This window comes from Simochromis diagramma, unplaced genomic scaffold, assembly GCF_900408965.1.
Source record: "Simochromis diagramma unplaced genomic scaffold, fSimDia1.1 OVJJ01000434.1, whole genome shotgun sequence".
Taxonomy (NCBI): domain Eukaryota; kingdom Metazoa; phylum Chordata; class Actinopteri; order Cichliformes; family Cichlidae; genus Simochromis; species Simochromis diagramma.
The window spans coordinates 22,608-31,157 of NW_024387090.1; the positions used below are offsets into that span (position 1 = coordinate 22,608).

Here is an 8,550-nt window from a genome sequence, read left to right on the forward strand (position 1 = left end):
TTATTTGGTTAAAATGAGAAGAGTTATATTTAGTTGGAAATCTATCCAGTTTTTTCATCTGGTGCCAATTAAAGTCACCTGCAACAACAACAACTTTTCTATTGAATAAATGATCTTCCATTCTTCTATCATTTTTTTTCAAATCAGAAATTAATTTCCGGTTTTCAGCTCTATTGTTGAACCCATAAAAATTTACTAAAATGTACTTAGTATCATCCGACTCTATGTTAACCAATGACCTTCCTTATCACCTTTATGATCAATAACTCTTCCATTAAAACGATGTAGAAAAATATCCACTCCTGCTGAATGAGAGTTACCATGAGATAAATAAATATCATCGCTTCCCCACTGCTTTCTCCAAAATATATGATCATCTTTACTGCTGTGTGTCTCTTGAAATAAAAAACAATTCGTGTTAGGCTTGTTCCTTACAAAAAAGAAAAAACACTTTACGCTTATGTTATTTCTTAAACCTCGAACATTTAAAGAAAATATTGAAAGAACCATTGAATATAGCTTGAGAGAGCTTTAATAACTAGAGTAGAGCAATGGAACGTTTTACCTCCTATTAACTAATAAATGCAGTCAAAGTTAAGGACCATTGAGCAAGTTACCGGCTTAAATTTAGTTGAACAAGTTATACCTTCTTATCTAAGTATTATAAAGTTCTTTCATTCTTTGATTTGACGACCATTCGATGACAGCAATATCCCGCTTCCTCCACTCTCGGCCACAGACGTTTGCGGGCTTCTCTGTCTTCCTTACAAAAGTCTTCTCTAAACCGAATCTTCATTCTCTTGCAGAAACTTCGCCTCCTTGGACATCTTCCACACTAGGTCTCGAACAGTTCTCATTGCAAACTTTTGATTACAATTGAACATCAATTTATTTTCCACTCTTTGAAAAAAATTTGGCTTTGGATAATTTTTCTGTAAAGCTTCAAAACCTTTTACACGAATGGCAATAGCTCAAATTAAAAATGATTTAAGACTCCACCCCAAGATTTGACCTGTTTTACAAGGAATCACCATAGCTGATAAGGAGCTCATCATCAGGCCAGCTAGCTGATGACACCACTCTTCTTGAAGAATGCAAATCAAAATCCGTCCAGCCCTTAGTGTTACTAGTGATTTCTCTGAGGCATCTGGTTTTATGTCTAAATCTAAAAAAATGTGAATTACTAGCAATTAAAGACTGCACTGCAAATGCTCTCTGTAACATTTCTGTTAAAACAAGACGTCACATATCCAGGACTGTAATATCCAAAGACAAAAGTCAAGATGCTCGTCAAACTTTAAAAAAAAAAAAAAAAAGGTACGTTCTAAATGAAACTCCAGACGTCACTAATCACGTGACTCTGGCCAAACGAATCCAGCCTCGACACAGTGCTTCTGAAGCAGTTAATCTTTCTGACACACGCACCGGAGCGTCAGCTTCAAGCGGACCATCGCTACCTCTCACATCTAAAGGTAAGTGCCAAGGTAACTTTGAACTGAGTTCAGTCAATCTTGAGTTTTTCGAAGTTTTCTGAATGAAGTTTTCTGTTGCTCTCTGTGAGAGGAGACCGGTTAAACGGCGAGGCTCTCCAGAGTGTAGCAAAACAGGAAACCACAGCTGTGTGTGTGTAAGTGTGCAAACGAATAGATTAGAAGTGCAAGTGAGCCACGAGTATAGAAAGGTTAAGTTTCGTGAGTTGTTTTTCTCACCACTGATCACGCGCTCAAACACTCTACACATACTTGCATCACACGCGCTCTCAAGCATCAGTATCCGGTCGTTCAGTGATGACGCGATGAATCCTACTTCCGGGGCCTAAACGCTCCGTTGTTCAATATGCCGCAATGCTGTGTTCCTCGTTGTTTTAACCAATCTGGCTCAAAAACAACAGTCTAATCTGTCATTTTACTGGTTTCCTTGTGAAAAGAGAGAGAAGAGGAAGTGGCTGAAGTTGATAATGTTGTTACAACTCGTAAGTGAATGAATAAATTTGTAAGATAAAGAGCAAGTGGACTCTTACTTTAGTTTAGCTAATATACGTAGTGATGAACAATTAACACCCGCTACTAAAGACCAAACTGGCTTTTTACGAGTAATTTTACTTATATAGACAATGGATTTTATTGTGTTTTTTTTTTTACTACAAAGACGTTGTTTGCATTTTTGAAGTCTTTTTTTATTTCTCCAAGCAAAGATTGAGAGCTAAGGGTCACTTCGCTATATATATAGAACCCTTAGTTAGCTTTTGACGCTCAGAGGAATAAAAATTATGTCCAAAAAGTGATGTCTATGTAAGAAAATACATTACAATCCCCAGCCTATGTGCCAGTTAATTACCAAAATAAAGACCTAACCAACAAATAGCTAGCAAAGGTTGCCAGTACTTATCTTTCTGGTAAGCTTAAAAGCAAATTAGTACAACGATGTGTAAGATTTGAATAATTCTGGTCACTGTCTGTGACCAGTCATCCAGGTCATCGTAGCCAAGGAGCTTGGAAAGAAAAGCATCTGGACTTCTTTAAGTTTCTTGAAGCTTCTCTCATCTGGATGAAAGAAGCTTCTCTCTATTATTTATCTCTACTTTTTTCTATTAATCATAACTAATGGAGGGCTACCGTATGATCTGAAATTTCTCTCTGCCTTTTTAAACACTTCCACAGACGCGAAAACTTCACCCCAAACTGCAACTCAAGAGTCTGCAGTTGGCACTTCCCTCAAGGAAAAGCTGCGGGGCCAACAAGATTTGCATGGAACGACAGGAAGTCTTTTCAGTTCCCAGATGACCACAACCCTGTTAGAAAAAAGAAGAAAAAAGAGCAGGTCCCAGCTATTGGTGAAAATCAGAGTGAAAGATCAGATGAGCTACATCATTCCAACAATGCAGATACACAGACAGCTACTGCAAGTTCACAAGTTCTTCCAAAAGTCTTCTGGTGCTAGAGATTCAGAATGACATACTAAGAATAGAGAATGAAAAACGTAAAAAACAAGTAGAGAAGCAGACTTTCTCATTCAGTAAAATATCTGACAATCCTGAAAGGGTCCAGTACTATACTGGATTGCCTGATGCTGCTTCTGTCCTGTTTTTAGAAGCGCTTCTTTCCAGATTTGATCTTAAATATCATTCTGATTGTCCAAATGATGCCCCTAATTGACCAGTTATTTCTAACCCTGATGAAGCTCAAACTTAATTTTGGTCATGCAGACCTTTCAACAAGGTTTAACTGCAGCAGAGCCACAGTAACTAATATTTTTACAACAATTGTTAGTGCACTGTATGACATTTTGTATGTTGGCATGCTGGAAAACAACATTCCCTCGAGAGCCAAGAATCAAACATCGCTGCCAGATTGCTTCCAACCATTTCCTAACTGCAGGATTGTGCTTGACTGCACGGAAGTTTCTGTTTCTAACACAGAGAGACTTGACACACAAAGTCATTTTTATAGCCAGTACAAAGGATGGACCACACTAAAGGCTCTAATTGGTGTGGCTCCTAATGGTGTAATAACCTTTGTAAGCAACTTGTACGGTGGAAGTGCCTCAGATAATGCCATAACAGCTGACTGTGGAGTACTGCAACATCTACAACCAGGTGACATGGTCATTGCAGATAAGGGCTTCACAATTCGGGACATCCTACCAGAAGGGGTCTCACTGAACATTCCGTCCTTCCTCACCAACGGACAATTCACACAGGAGGAAGTGAACAACAACAGGAAGATTTCCTGTGCAAGAATACATGTAGAGCGTTCCATTCAAAGACTGAAACTTTTCTCAATTTTGCATCACATCCCACATCAGTTAAAAAAAAATATTAATAAGATCTTGAAAGTATGTGTGTGTGTTACAAATTTAGAAACACATATTCTCCGTGAAATTGAATAAATTATACCTGTGAGAGTTCAGAGGTAAAAGAACATTGTGTCATTTTCTAACTACTTGTGGACCAGAAAATACAACTGTTGAATAAGTTTACTTTTATTATTTATAACTCCTAAGTGTTCTGGATTGTTTTGTGTGTATACTCAGGATGTTACATCATAAAAACAACTTAGTTGCATAGTTTCAAATTGAGAATGGTCTCATTTGTGATTCGTAAAATGTTTTACTCTGTTTTTATCAATGGCTTGTTACATTTTTCATTCCATTCCAGCTTCCTGATTACTGCCCAGTTTTCTTGCTAAACATTTTCAATTAAAATCAAGAATTCCAGATACATGTGTTACTCTTTATTTTCAGGAACAGTTTGTCCAAAACATTATTGTTTCAAATCAAAAATTAATATAATTTAAGAATTTATCTGAATATATTTACAAAGTTACAATGACAAAAAATGTACAATTTACAAATATTTACAAACAGTTTTAAAATTAACTATAAACATTTGGACTGATAAATTACTCATGCTGATATGAATTCAAAGCTGCGATAAAATATGGGGCAAAATAACTTCCCGGAGAACGTTTCAAAGATTCAATGTTAACAGCCCAAGTTTGTTCTCTATCCACATGCAAGATGAAAAAGTCAAATGGAGTCCAAACAATAAAGTGACAGCTTTTCGCCCCTGTGAGATAGAGGTTGCCCTGGATCTGATGCCAGTAGTTGTGATTCTTTTTTAATACCAGGGAACCACTTGCCTCATCCAGCTGTAGGAAAAAGTCCTTACTTTCTGCAGCCTCCAATACAGTTTTGGTTCTGACTGACCATGGGCATTTCACCTCAATGATGCACTCATTAGAGACAGTCCCATCAGGAGAACCACCAAGCAGGCTACTGTTAGATAAAAACAGTCCCCTCTCCTTGATAGCTGCACCAGTACAGTCAGTGTACAGCTCCTTGGCCTTTGGCTCATGAAGGATCCCCCAATCACATGCCTTTGGGGATGAAAATACAACTTAGTCATAAAGGAATTCTGACCACAGAATAGACAAAGTCAGGTACAGAGTATATAAAATACATTTAAAAAATAAAGTGGGGACAGTGGAGGCAAACAGTCTGATGTATGTAGTTTACAAGAGTTTACATACATGTACAATTTATACCACATGTTAAAGTAAATATCAAAGTACCTGGGAGCATTCAGGACTCAAAATCCACCCCATCCCAGTAAAATGCTGAAATTTCGATAGGGATGCCACTGCCCATTCCTTGTCCTCCTGGGTGACAGGTCTTTTCGATTCCAGCTGAAAAATAAAATAAAAAAATGCTTTTAGTAATCTAAATAAATAATAATTTTAGCATATAAAACACAATGCTTTTTAAAAGTTAAGAAAATAATTATTATAATTATAATTCATTCAAAGAGCAAATTTTAAATAAATAACTGACCTTGTGTTGTTGATGGTGTCATCACAGACACTCTCTTGGCAGTAATTTCTGCTCCTTTGGATGATTTTACCCTCTTCCACACACATTCTACGTCAGTGCAAGAAACATTCTTCTCCACCCAAATCAACAATGCCGCCATATGATGGCACTTATCATTGCCAATCGGGCGCTCACAGGAGCTGAACCTGACTGACTGACCCTCAACATGCACCTACATTGAAAGAAAGTTAATGCTTATGTGACCAAGTGGTCGGCGGGGTTATGAACAAAATAATAAACTTGACAACGCCACCTAGGGGAATTGCACCCCCAGGAAATATATTTAAGAAAAATAGATCAAAGGAATAAAAGAAGACCGCACAGATTCAAGGATGCACACTGAGGCAGGTTGGCTTCCAATATTAAAACAGTTTTATTTATAGAAATAAATAAAATAAAATATTATAAATAATATTTTATAAATAAAATATTAAAAGTCAAGATGTAGCATCATTATTGACAGTGTCCTACAGTAAAAATAAAACAATCGTGGAACTTTGACTTACCAGCAGCCGTGGAACCAAAAGAAAATCACACAAAAAGAATCACTGCAGCCCACCCAGTGCTGTACAAAAGAAAGTGTGAAAACGACCCACCACCTGAGGTCCCAGGGCCACTGGCTCGTCCTCCGTTCACTGAAATAAAACACAGAAAAATATGTTAAAAGGATAAAAGGACACTGAGCGTCAGGCTCGCTACAGATCATAAAAAAAAAACTAAAACACACTTTAATAACTTTAATAAAATAAATCACACACACGCACACACAGGAAAGGCTTATACCCCACGGGTCAAACTACCACTCGTGCTGGTAATAATTATTCTCAGGCGTAGGCCGGTCTGGCTCCCCACCGGCTGAGACCGGCAACCCAGGCGATTTAGAGTCCCAGCACGACACTCGGGCAGAGAGTCACTTCAGCCCGATCACAGAAGCGTGGGTACGAGCAACAGTCCAAAATAAAATAGAACACCAGGCGAACCAAAGAAAAGGTAAGCCTACTTAATAAAAACAAGATAAGACAAGGCAAGACAGCAGACTCCACCAAGGAGGAGTTCACAACAGCGGCTGAGAAGGCAGTTCACTCTTTTCCAATTTAGGTTGGGCGATTTGCCATGGAGAGGTGAGTACAGCAGTGAAACCCTGAAACAACAGATAAATTCAACCTTAAACTCTTATAGTTATGAATGCTAATAAAAGTAGTTCTAACGGCTTACCCCAGGACCGGAGGCACTATATTCTCATTGGTGGGGATAACACGAACACCTCCCTCCGCAATGGCAGAATAAAACAGACTGCTGCGCTACAACAGGCTGAAAAAGTATATTAACACAAATTCCAGTATTCGGAGGGAATCTGAGGTTAAGCGAGAGCATACCTGTAGCTGTCATATAATCGGCTCTTGCTGATCAGTCCGTCGCAGTACGCCAGCATTTACTGCTGTATCGCACCAGAAGCTCGGGAGGAATGATCCAACAAAAAAACTGCTTCCCTTTATACAGGTAAAACCACCCTGTAATCAATATGCAGGTGGGTTCCTAATTAACCCAATCACATGATACAAGGAGCGAGTGCAGCGGAAAGAGAGCGAGGGTGGTCGAGCGAGCGAGAGAGAGAGAAAAAGGGCGAGTAGCCCATCCGGCTACACTTACCCTAAACATTTTAACAAACACTTGCAGCGCTGCTCTGTGTACTGGTACTAGGTTAACTAGGCTAATATAACTGGTACTAGGCTAACATTGCCAACTCTCCAAAACCTCCATGTTATGTAGATTTTCATCTTTGTTTACCTCCACTGTTATAGCATTGCTGTACGTGTGTGTGCTTTATGAAATACATCAGAATACAGAATATCTCATGTTTAATCGTCGGCTAGCTAGCTTACTCCTAGCTCACCTCAACCTTGTAAATCTTCTTTTTCATGGATGCCTGGACACTTCCCTTTATAACTCCGCCTGGGAGAACGGTTACACTGACCACTTTACTAGAGTTGAAGGAATTAAGACCCTTTTTAACCCTAATTGGTACTTCGCTAAAGAAGGAGGTAATCGTGAACAAAGTCACTGGCACCTCTCAATGCACCTGCTAGTTAGATGGCATGTATGTGTATGTATATATTAGGGGTGCAACGATACACAAAATTCACGGTTCGATATTTTTTCGATACAAAAAAAAATGTTCATGCCTTTTTAATTTGTCATTTAGTAAATTTTCACGGCACATTCCGCACCACATCTCTGTGCGTTCATCATTTGTTTGAAGCCAGCTCACCTCCTGCAACTACTTTTCCGAGAATACGTGCTTTTTTTGTGGTTCGGACTCCTGACATTTCTTTGGAGGTGGAGGAACATCACAGTAATTGCTTAAAGGAGCTTGCTTCTTCAACATCTGTAAGAGTTCTAAACAAATGTCTGTCCTCCTCCTGAAAATCTTATGTACGCAAACACGCATTGCAACTTCTTATCTTGTGCGCGTTTTTTATTTTGACAGCGAATGCGCACCTGCGGACCACTTATGTGCAGCCCTGGTTATTTAGCTCGTCATATTGCAGCCACAGAAATTCTTTTGTCCATGAAACCATAAAGCTGCACTTTCTTTTTGCCTTATAGTCTGATTTGTCATAACTTTTCCGTTTTGTGGTAAGCTTTTCTTTGGCTGTCACTTCTTCACCCTGACCTGTCTTATTTGGCTCAGCAGAACTAAAATTTATATCCTGCTCCTTTTACACACACACTCACATAACGCTCAGCAATTCTCTGCGCGATCAACCTCTCACATGTTTAAGCTTGCTGTGGGAGATTTCACTTGTCATGTTTGCATAGTAAGCTAACGATTGATAAGACGATGTCAGAGGAATTGGTGCGCAAATTATCATCACTCAACAATCAGTGCTGTCACTGTCTATACACAGTTCGCGCGATTGCAAAGTGAAAGCAAAAAACAAGCGGAAATTCAAACGCGATTTCAATATGTCACATATTGACAGTGGCTCACCAATGCCAATGACATAATTACCCAGCTACATTTCCAAAAGAATGCAAAAGCATTGACATATATTTTTCCTTCGTACGATAGGCCGACGGGCAAGGCAGAGATAGATTTTGGTAGCCCGACTGGAAAAATCGCTAGCCCCGAGACGTCGGGGCTAGCGATATGCTCAGCAGCATATTAAACATATCAGG

The 8,550-nt window shown here is 39.0% G+C and overlaps 1 long non-coding RNA gene across 1 annotated transcript; it reads right to left on the minus strand.

Annotated features, from left to right (window-relative positions):
* Positions 1 to 5,717: 5,717 nt before the first annotated feature.
* Positions 5,718 to 6,847, minus strand: LOC120742762. The gene is made up of 3 exons (XR_005697948.1): positions 6,747 to 6,847; positions 6,586 to 6,671; positions 5,718 to 6,511 (listed from the first exon to the last, which is right to left on the minus strand). It is a non-coding gene; the product is annotated as an uncharacterized LOC120742762 (long non-coding RNA).
* Between the last annotated feature and the right edge of the window lie 1,703 nt (positions 6,848 to 8,550).